The sequence below is a fragment of the Poecilia formosa genome, unplaced genomic scaffold, assembly GCF_000485575.1.
Source record: "Poecilia formosa unplaced genomic scaffold, Poecilia_formosa-5.1.2 Scaffold203, whole genome shotgun sequence".
Taxonomy (NCBI): Eukaryota; Metazoa; Chordata; class Actinopteri; order Cyprinodontiformes; family Poeciliidae; genus Poecilia; species Poecilia formosa.
In genome coordinates this window covers 731487-743526 of record NW_006800142.1, presented here as the reverse complement: position 1 = coordinate 743526, position 12040 = coordinate 731487, and the positions used below count along the sequence as shown (strand labels likewise).

Genomic DNA, 12040 nt, shown 5'->3' with positions numbered 1-12040 from the left:
AGTTATAAATATTCATGAAGACTTATTCATGTTTATGACAGTGTCATGTCAGTCTTATTCAACCCCCTTCAAATAAAGTGTTACCAAGATTTCTAACACAATTACCATTTTGATGTATGTCTTATGTCATCTTGATTTCTACTGGACTACTTTCCATCCAAGTGAAATCTTAAAAACACTGTCGTGTGTTTGTACTTATGTCACCCTTAACTCACAATTTTACTCTTTTCAAAACACACCGGCAGAAATATCATTGAAAACCGAGAATGTCCCAGCTGTCGGTTTCGCCTTCTGAAGTTCACCGCTGAGGCGTTTGAGCTGATTTTCACGACACGAGTTTAAGAAAAATGATTTGGGACTAAAAAAGAAAAAACTTGGCAATGTATTCATTTTTGTAGAAGCTGCTTGTGCTTCTACCTCTTCAGGAGACAATTGAGAGCTTCTTCTCAATTGTTGTTGTTTATTATTTTGCCTGTAATTATGCTTTAGCTCACAGTTCAGAAACGCACAGTAGATAAGAAACTGTCATAATAACCATTTGGGTGATTGCTGGATGCACTTAACTTAGGTTTTCATATTTAAATGCTTCTACGACGGCAGGTGAAAATGAAACTACTTAACTACTTAGTTATAACTAAGTAGAAAATCCATGCTCTAAAAGAGACGGATTGTGTATAAAGTTTTATCTTTATACACCACCATTTAAGAAAGCTGGACTCCACTTCCTTAAAACAGTATCTTCTGATAAATAGCACTCTCACTGCCTGCTAACAAAGGAGTTAACATAATATTGTTCAGTGGAACTAGAAAAACTCTGTAAAAGTGAATTTAGGAGGGTGATAATATTAGCAATTACAATTTTTAAAATTTAAATACATTGCATGTAATGTAATGTTCAGCAATGGTTTGAATCTAAGATCAATTATTTTCTCTAACAACAAATCTGACCTGAAGATTTTGATTAGCATTTAGCTGAATGTGTTGGTTTGGTTGAATGTTAGCCTTGTTTATGGTGTGCACTAGAGAATGGTAGGAGATAAGCATTTCTATTTAGGTTGTGTTACAAATTGATATATTAACTTAGTGAAACTTGAGAACTGTCATAAACTTTGCGGAAAGTTTCTGTACTGGATCAGGATTTGAACATTTCCAGCATTAGCTAGCTTAGCGACAGCGCTAACTCTGGTCAAACTTTCCCGCCAGCTAGACTTCTTCATCCTGAGGCTGCCATGGATTTTAAAATGGATTTAAAAACATTTTTAAATGTTTATTAAGGTTTCTGTGACACTTTATGACTGAACAACAGGTCTGTTCTCTGAACCTGTACTTTTTGTTTGCACGCACAAATGACTACGGCCAGCTGGTATTGATTCATCCCAGCTTACGGATGATAATGTATGTTTAGAAGATGACTAATAAGATATTTTATACACATACTACCGTCTTGTTTTTATTAACTGGTGATCAAGCAGATGTTTTGTACTTCTGTTTGAATATTGAAATATAAATCGTCTGCCTGTTGTGCTTAAAGTCTTAAAACACAAAACATAACTTTGACTCTACTTATAATGATTGACAATATGGAGTTAAATGATTTGAACATTTAAGTTTAAGTAAATTTTAAAAATTCCATGAAATTTAACTAATTAATTCACTTTGAGCTGCTAAACTTACACAACTTTGGTTTAAAAGTATTAATTAAAACGTACGTAGACAAAACTTCTGCTAATTGTTGCCAAATATTTACATTTCTTTTACAGTTTTCTTTGGAGTCGTCTGCCCTGTTTATGATACTAATTCTTGTTATGGTGAATTTGTATCTATTAAAATATATTTTTAGACAAATAAAAATAAAATAAATAGATGTTATTTATTTTCTGAGATAAAAAGAAAGTTTCTTTTAGCATTTTTTTTCTAACAATGAATGTTCAAAGTGCTTAAAGTACGGAGCACTGCACTGTTAATATTTTATCTTAAATTATATCCAACCTTTACGTTAGAATCAATTTGCAATTGAAGTCTGAACTAAAACAACCGTCTCATGTTTTCATTAATTACCTTTTTTTTTCTCTTTTTTTTAGCTTCTTTCATTTCCTTATGAAGTCCTCAGCAGGAATGTCAGGGATCTCCAAGGTCACATGTTCAGATCTCCATTCCCCTCCAACAAAGACTAACTTTTGGCCGCCATTGCCGAACTTCGAATCAACTTAGTTTTGTCTTCTCCGTGGCTCATCACTCTCAAGATGGTAGTGCTGCTGATTGGGATTTGTATTTTCAAAGCCGGGGCGGGAAAGCGAGTGGGTGTTCGGGGGGCGTGTAGGTGTTTGGCGCGGAAAAAGACAATACAATTAAATGATTAATGCACAGCGGGCACACTGACAATTAAAACTATTATAGAAATTAAAATGGCATTATGTCACAGTGGAAAGCTGATGATACCCGTGCCGTCTTTTTAAAAGCAATTTTCATAATTTCAATAATTGAAATTACTGCATATTCATTCATTTACTGGGTGAGGAGGGCTAAGAGCGGCTACTAATGAAATGCAATCATTAGCATCCAAACAAAGTAATTGGGTAGTCTTTTATCCTTGGAGATAGGTGATAAGGCACAATCACCCCGTCACCCCCCTCCATCAAAACGCAAAAGCAAGTAATTAAAGTGCAGACAAAGATGAGGCCAGCGCTGCGGCTGTGCTGTACACCACTGAAAACAGCCCTGATTGCCTTGATTAGGGACCTTACTGTACCCTCTGATTTTGTTTATGGATCCGCTCCCCATCTTTCAGAAAAAGAAGGCGTAGATGGGTGTGGGCTCTGGGTTTGTTTTGGATGTGGCTAATAAACCTGTTGGGAAATTCTTGGGGAATTTCGACGTGCACCGCGCTTCCCCCTCCACCCCCGCCCCCCGAGGATCCCACTTCCTCCCTGTGATGGAGCTAGAAAGCACAACTAAATCCACATTTAGCTCAGTTAGAGATCGGCTCCTTGTACATACTTAAGTTAATGGAAAACCGTGCTGCTGCGCGGGACAATTACCAACCTGCTCCGGAGGGCAGGGGAGTAAGAAACGGGAAGATGGGTGGAGGTGGAGAAGTGACTCGGAGAAGAAGAGAGAGGTTGAAGTGAGAGGGAGATGGGCACATGAAGAGTCTTGAGAAAAAGAGCTCCTTCTCGCTTGTCTCTCTAGTGGGGGACATGGTACACTCTCTCTCTCTCTCTCTCTCTCTCTCTCTCTTCCTGGCCGGCTCCTCCGTGGTTTTTAGGGCGCGTCTTTGCACTGCGCACCCTCACTCCCCCCACTTCTTCCTCCACTATTTCCCCCTCCTAGGGGAGGGTCATTAGGCCCTCCTGGAGGCAAGTCAAGAATATAATGCGAAAGGGGCCACCTGCCAAAAAAAAAAAAAAAAGCGCAGTGGAACCTGTGCTGTCCTTCTCTGCTTCTACGTGTTGACCCAAAGACTCAGGAAGTTATACCCAGTGCCTTGTAAAAGTATTCCCACAGATTGAACTTTTACACACTTTGACATATTCGATAATACAAAAAGATAAAAATGTATGGACTTAATCATATTAAATAATGCGACAGCTTCAATTTATGAGACAGATCAGCAAAAAGTACAAGTTTTACTCTGCTGTCCTTAAGCAAAACTGGAATTGTCCTTTTTTTATCTTGTTTTGCTGTCATGAAAATAAGATTACTATAATTATTCTTGTAAATGAGATTATTATTATTATTATTATTATTATTATTATTTTATCTCAGTAAGTTTTTTCGCTTTCTGGTTAAAGTTTACCAACAAACAGGATTCAGTGCCACTGTTTGTCTCTGAAAGTTACCTAATTAAGAAATGGTGTCTAAGTTGTCTAATCTCAAATTAGAAGAAGGTAGTAATCAGAGGACACGGGGTCGACATTTATCGTATCGTTTATGATTCATTGTGATAAAAGTTTGTCGTGATAAAAATTGTGATTTATCGCCGTCCCAAAGAAATTCCCGTACATGATGTTTGAAAAACCTACACAACTGTCTGTATTGTCTGGATTTTTTTAATATATATAGTTTTCTCCATTTCTCTTAAAAAATATATTTTATATTCATGTATTTTAAGTGCAGTTATTGTGTGCAGCTTAGTGATGCAAATCACACTTTCTACGTGACTTATGTCCTAAAGAAGTGCATTACAAATGGGAATGTATTTAACGTATTTAACCACGTCGACGTGGTTAAATACCAATTTCTTTCCACACGACAAAGTGTTTAATAAAATTCCACATTCAAGTTTTGTATTGTAAACGGAATAATGTGAGAAAGGAGCATTGAGAGCTTATGGATTTGCGTCTTCGGTGGTCTGAGAGGAAGCTGATTTCTTGCCAGCATATATATTAAAAAAAAAAAAGGTTGATATGTGGTCACCTTCTCCTCCATCTCTGCTGAAACGGACAGACGGGAGGACGACAAAAGAGGCGAAGCAAAACCTCCTCCTCCTACATCCTTGGACTTCATGCCCACCATTTCATTTTGCGGCTCGGGAAAGTAGAGCTTTTCATCTCAAAAGATCAACAGATTTCTCTCCTTTACCCTTTTTCTCTTTCTCTGTATCTCTCTTTTTCCCATTTTCTTCCTCCACTCTTCACTCATTCGTACACCTTGGCAAATGGGAAAACTGTCCTTGGTTGGATTCTGTTTTTCAAAGGAATCAATTCTCGTTTGTGCACACTTGATCTAACCCTGTGACAGGCATTAAGTGTCTCCAGCCCGATACGGAGGCCTCGTGCTCTGTGTGCTGATGGACGCGGCCCATTATCACACGCACGCGCGCGCACACACACACACACACGTTCTTCACACACAAAAAAGTGCATTTGTTCACATGGTCATGCATGCGCAAATGTGGCCACAGGGACACAGGCGTGGATTAATAGACACATTGCACTGAATGCACATTTCACTTAAATATATGTAAGTTTATGCATGCAGGCGACACAGACTGAGTCGGTGTGACTGTGAAAGCTGTGTGTGGAAGACTTGTGCATCAGGGCCAAACCAGACGACCTCCGCAGGAGATGTTAGAGGCCAGGAGAGAAACGCTCCAGTCTGGAGGCGTCTAAGCTGAGAGGGAAATCAGAAAATAGGCAATGAGACGAACACAGGAACAAAATCGAAGTTGGAAAACATGTTTACACCGAAAACGAAGCATAAAAATGTCGGATTATTTAAGGTTCTCCAAAGAATCTAAACCGATCTTAAAGGTAGACAAAAAAGTAAAAACAGCTGATCATATTCACAGATCGGCTGCATGAAGCTCGAACTCTCAGATTCACCGTTGATTTCAAGTTTCAGTGCTTTGAGGAGTTTTATTTTATAGTTTTCATATTTTAAATAAATTGTGAGCCAGTACAGCTGTTCCCACTGAGACACTAAACTGTTTGCACATTTTTTTTTTAATAAGATAGATTAAGTTCAAGCAGATTGGATGGAAGGTGATTGAAAACAACACCTTTCATTTTTTACTACAGATTGTCATGTGGATTTAGATCTGGACTTTGACTGGGCCATTCAAAGACATGAAGGTTGATGCTCCAGTCAGGTGGACACTATTCTCTTCTCAATTTTTCGTCCGATTTTGTCAAAGGTTTTTCACGACTTCACCCAACGACGATGTGAGCTTGATGTTTTTCCTCCACATACATTCAAATCTGATTCTAATGAAGTCAAATTTTGCAATTTAAAAAGATGCAACATCATCATCATCAGTGCAAGAGAAGGTAACCTTACTCCATGCAAAGCTCTAAATCTGAAGAAAGGAATGGAGCACACCTCTCATTATTTTAGTATTTAACAAAAGAGAAATCATTTTGATCATCTCACCTGACCTACATCTTGAAATTTTAAGTCTGATTTACTTGCATGAGGCGATAAAAAGGGTAAAGACGCAGTGCAGAGTATCTTAAAGGTTTCAACTATGCATTTGTTTTGTTTTGTTGTTTACTGCATGTTATCTATTTCTCCTCACCTTTCCAGGATTCCCAATGGACGCATTTGTCTCAAAGTGTTTGCGATGGTACGTTTTGTTGTGCCGGCGTGGGATGGGAACGAGCGCTGCCATGTGTTCTGCTCATGTCGGTGGAAAATGAGATCAAAGACCTCGACGCTGAATTTCACCAGGAGAAATCCTCACACGTCTGTCGTCACGGCCAAAGATTTCCACTGCAGCAGGAACGTTTCCGATCTCGGTTTGTGCTGACAAACCACATTGTTTTAGAGTTGGAGCACAGCGATGAAACTCTTATTAACACAAAGGAAATCCTTTTACCGAGACAAAAAAACAATATATTACGTCAACAACTCACGTTCTTTGTGTTTGTGCTGCAGTCAAAAACGATCAGTTTGCAATCATATCAAGAGATCAGAGTTGTGAACAAATTGGATTTAGTGTTCATCCAGCTAAATAGTAAAACATTATAGATCTCTGATTTATTATTATATGTTAAATCGTTATTTGTTTATTGGAAGTATAAAAATGTCTTCCTGTTGTCTGTTATGAGCCATGTCAGGCACAGAGGTGACGTCACACTGTGTGCGAAGAAGAGGCGAGTCTAGTAATACGCAGATATAACAAATTATTTAATCATTTTAAAACACTTAGCTTAAAGTGACCGGCTGATTTCTCAGTGAATTTCTATTTGTACCCAGAATGGCTGAAGGCCTCCATTTTGTTAACCAGCAAAAAATCATTGAAGAGAAAAATCTTGCCGCTCAAGAACATATTCTTAAACCAGCAGATTGCATTTTTCTTCCCAGGCTGCCATGGATCCCAGGTAACATATAAATATAATGTCTGATGTAGTTTAAGGGAAGCCGCTAATCAGAATCTCACTGTATAACTTTAGCGACTACATTACACGGTAACAGATTAACCATTTCCCCCCCCCCAAAAAAAATAAAAAACAAAACCCCACAATGTGGATATTTAAAACCTGTTCCCATAGTTTGTCTGTTCCCTACCTGCCTTTTTCAATATTCTTTAATTGTCTGTGATTTCTCCCTTGTTGGCGTGTCACACAGCTGCTACAAAAAAAAAAAAAAACACGGCGAGTGTTGAAAAGAGAGAGAGAGAGTGAAGAGAGGCAAAGAAAGAGAAATTGGAGACGGAAGAATGTGTTTGATTAGAGCAAGTTTGCTCAATCTTGAGTTCGCTATTGTGTTTCTGGCGGATGTGTGAATGTTACACCGACCAGAAAGGCTAAGAAAAGACGGGCATGGGAAACATGCACACTGACATTTCTTAATCAAATATGGCAATCAGGGGGCCAACCGACAGCATACCATTTGCAATCCCTTTTAATTCATAATCAAAAGCTGAGCAAATGAGGGAGAAATTGAGAAAGAAAGAGAGAAGAGGGGGAGGCGGGAGGAAGGGGGTGGGTGGGGGAGAGTGAGGGAGAAGGAAGGAGAGGGAGAGAGATGCAGGTCATTACATCTCTTTTTACTGGCCCGATGAGAGCAATGTAGAATTAATCAGAGGCCATTAGGCTGTATTTACTTACCACGGCAGGGGCTCTGATCTCTCTCCCTCTTTCTCAGGAAACGAACCCTGATATGATCCCACTCTGCTCCGGCCCTGTAGTAGAAGATGGAGCGGGACTAAGAATAAGGGTATAACGAGAACGAACCACACAGCTCTCTGTGTGTGTGTGTGTGTGTGAGATAAGAGAGAGTGCATGCGATCTGGGACATTATGCTGCATCATGTGGGTGTTGTATGTGCCGAGGAGGTAGCTGCGGCGAGGAGAGGAGCTGGAGAGGGATGCTCTTAAATCAGAGTGTGTAATCCCCCGTGGGGTCAGCCTGTGGCCTCTGATGTTGACTCACAACTCAGGCTATCACACATCTCTCTCCCTTTCTCTCCTAATGCACTGCTGCCATTACTCACCCGGGTCACCGAAATCCCCAGAGTAATGGGGATGTGGCTGCGGCATCAACTTAGCACAATCTCAGGAAAATGGAGATCAAACATCTCGAGAAGAGTGCTTTTTCTTTTTTTTTTTTTTTTGTGGTCTGACTTACACATTTTTTTTCATCCTTAATAAACATCTTAATGATATTGACCTAATTTGGTATGTTAGTTTTTTTTCCTTTCTTTAAGACCTGAAGAAATGAACAGCCTGCAAAAATATTTGTCAAAAATCTTAACACAACTGTTTGTGGGTTAAATGTAAAAGGATCTTAAATTAAAATGAAAACATCCAGATTCTCCTTTTGAATGAAGTATTGTTGTCTTGGTAACAAAAGGCCTGATAATATTCAGTTAAGTTTACAGCTGATGAAATCAAGTCAAGTTCATTTGGACAGCACATTTTAGCAACAAAGCATGTCAAAGTGCTTTGCGCTACAAAAACAAAATATACTCACCAAGCAATAAACATGACATTTTGTCAAAACCATCCTTACACTGGCTCAGAGAATAGACTTTAATTTGTCACTTTACAGGTTAGCTACAAAATAAATTAGTCTTCAGAAGTTAATTCAAATTACATCTAAGTTTCTAGCAATCAGCCTTTCTGTTTAAGAGCTTTGTTATGCAATTCCTGATTCATTGGAAATAAAATATAATGTCTACAGCACCTTAAAAGCAGGAAATGCCACTTGAACGTATTCACATTTAGTGAAACACATCAGACAGATCAGGGTAAAGTCGATCAATGCAACATCTGAAAATGCAAAGAGGGAACTTCTTGGAAATGGAACGGCCAAATCTGCCAAGAACGCCTAAACGAATTGACGCGTTGATCAGAGAAGCAGCAGGAAGTCCTGCGGCGACGCTGGAGGAGCTGCAGCGCTCCACAGCTTAGGTGGGAGACGCCGCTGAGAGGAGATATCGGCTCAGGACTCCGCAAATCTGATCTCAAATCTGGAAGAACGCTAAGTCATTGTTGACAAACAGTTATTAAAAAGCAATTTAGGGACGAAAGGAAAAGGTGAGGAAGGCGTTTCTGTCAGATGAACCTTTAGGTCTGTATGCAAATCTCTGTGTAGTGGAAAACTAACAATCATGTCAGCCTGGACGGCCCACATCCCACAGTTAAACACGGCTGTGGCAGCACGATGCTGCGGGGATGCTTTTCTTCAGCAGTGTCAGGAAAGCTGGTCAGAAATATTTGGAAAGTGAGTGGAGCCAAGTATAGGACAATTCCAGTAGAAGGCCCGAAAGATGCTACAAAACAGATGTATTGAAATGGCCCAGTTAAAGTCCAAACTGAAGTCCAGGAGGTAATCTATGCAAAACTTGATCTGTTTCCATCCCACCAATCGGTCTGATCTTAAAAGTAGAATGATCAAAGTTGGTAGATAAATTGAAAGATTTGCAGCTGTAATTATGAGTCTCTGCAGCCCAATTTCCAACTTCGTGAATCACTCTACGGCCTCCCAACCTTTATGCTTTAATTCACATTATATCACACAAAACAACTGCTAAACACACAGAAGTTTGTGGACATAAACAGAAATGCTTCTGCCAGGAACTGCGTGAAGCCCAAATCTTTCAAAACTGCACCGAGAATCTATTTTTGTCCAGCTTATTTTATTTTTAGAGAGAGAGAGAGAGAAAAAAAAAACGTCTTCTAAAAGTTCCTAGTGAAGTTATTCGGACAAGAGTAAAACACAAGTTATGCTTATAAGTGTGAAACACAAGCACAATCTGGAAAACAAACTCCACCTGCGATGTGAATACAAAGCGAAAGAATATTCTACGTTTAAATATCACAAATGACATGCATGGTGTTGAAAACAATCAGCTCTGACAAAGCATTTCCCACCAGCTACTCTCGCAGAGCGTGATTTCAAACGACTCGCTTAAATAAGTCGGTGTCGTCTGGTTGCATTTCATCCGTCTAATCAGTCCTTGGCTTTTCTCCGTCATGGACACATTTAATAGCCTCTCAGTGTCTGTTTAGTTATGGAGTTATGTTGTTATGTCTCCCGTAAGTCAATGTATTCACCGAGAGGTCAACCTTTCATGGATTGGATTGTAAGTTAGAAAAGTTAACAGTCTCGTCCATATGAAATCGGTCTCAGTGTTTGCAGAGCGCACAATGATGCAAATTATAAAATAATCCAGTATTTACATGGAAACCAGACAGATATCCCCTCGCGTTTCCCTCTAACAATGCAGCTTTCCTCCCTTCCTTTGTACCCACCTGTCACTCAGCTATCGGACCGTCTGTCTCTTATCCCTGAATGTCAAGTGACGTTCAGCGGGGTTGCTTGTTCTGCTCTGTAAATACGACGGACGAGGCCTTTGACGGAGAAATGGGATGATGTGGAGGTGTGCAGAGGTGTGCATGTGTTTGTGTGCGTTTGGGAACATAAAAGCTGCGAATTATACAGCGAGATGAGGTAGATGCGAATGCTGCAGACACTGAAAACCCTCCTTTAGCCGTCAGTGTAGGTAAGGAGTTGCTAAGTTGCTCTGATGTGTTTGCAAGCAGTAAGGAAGAGTAAACGTTGCTACAATACATAAACTAGTAAAGATATTCAAAGATGACCATGACTTTAAACCTGAGTAATACACCTAAAAAAATATGTGACGTGATAAAGGAAAATCTACAATCTCCTTGTAATTTACAGCAAAACATTGACCTTTAACCCTTTCATGCATAGTGGTCACTACAGTGGGCAGCTATCTAAAAGTCATCTTCTTGTGGATTTTTAAGTTGTAAATGGTCACAGACCACTGAAGTGGACACTAATGCATCATAAAATACACCATCAACTACTGGCCATCAGCTGCAAATGCAAGAAATTATTTTTGTTAAATCCAATATGGCCGACAGACAAAAAAAGCATGCCGACTGACCCGGTCTCTCCTTCTACTGTGGACGACTCTTGCAGGTAAAGAAATGATCAGATAACCCATAAAGAACAATACTACTGATGTATTTTTCAAATAAGAACTTTGTATTTGGACAAAATACAATTGATCACCTAAAAAAAAAAAAGTGTAATTTTTTTTCCTACCTTTTTTTTTACTCCTCAAGAAAATAAAAAAAACGAAAAATATCCTGACACAAAAGATTATAATTCATGCATGAAAGGGTTAAAAAAAAATTGCTATACAATTTTTCTGAATATTGCAAAATTTTGTGTATTTATAAGGATTAAAGTAACTAACATTCAAAAAAGAGAGAACGACTCTTTGCTGTAAATGAATAGAGGTTTTACCTTTATTTTGTTTTTTTTAACAAACCATCCATCCGTCGTCTATAACCGCTCGTCCATGTAGTTTGTCCATCTTTACCCGTTGTTAGGTGGGATATGTTTGTTACTGAAAAGGAGACATTAAATCACATTTCTAGCTTTTACGTTTGCGTAGTGTTGTTTGGACCGCTTTTGCTTCTATCGATTAAATGTTTAATTGGTTGAATTATCCTGGAATTTGTTTCTAGTGGCTTTTATTTTACAGTAACGTGAAACAGGAAGGGGGCAGAGAGACAGGACTGAAGACACGCGTAAAGGGAACCGAGGACGGGAGTTGAGCTCCGGACGGCCATGTTGAGGTCTGTCGCCTCTCCGTGCAACGCTCCTGCTTTTTGTTGTTTAAGCTTTTACCTACCAACCTTTTCTAGCACCCAAATCGCCAGAATTTTCCTGTTTTTAAACATCAGGATTTAAAAAAAAAGAAAAGAGAACTGGTAAAAGTGGATTATTTCTGGAAATGTAATTTATCACATGAATTGATATTTTTTGCTCAAGTCGAAGTTGTTAGTTTCTGGAGTTGTGACAGGGGGAGCCATGTTAGTTTTCTTAAACAAATAGAGACACAAAATATATGGAGAATTTAAGGAGTTCAACTTTGATCAACAGGCCGTTTACCAATGACTCAACAAACCACAACAAAACAAACAACAACAAAAACAAAAACAAATGTAAGGTTTTAAACTGACATTTTAAACGGTGAATGAAATCCTTTTTATTTAGTCGATTTTTTAAAATGCACGAGTAATAAGTTGCGTGCAATTCTACAGGTCAGAGAAATGAGC

At 39.0% G+C, this 12040-nt stretch overlaps 1 long non-coding RNA gene across 1 annotated transcript; it reads right to left on the bottom strand.

The window, feature by feature from the left end:
* Nucleotides 1-7329: 7329 nt before the first annotated feature.
* Nucleotides 7330-7634, bottom strand: LOC103148341 (uncharacterized). Its single transcript, XR_477345.2, has 2 exons — nt 7551-7634; nt 7330-7362 (listed from the first exon to the last, which is right to left on the bottom strand). It is a non-coding gene; the product is annotated as an uncharacterized LOC103148341 (long non-coding RNA).
* Nucleotides 7635-12040: the final 4406 nt, after the last annotated feature.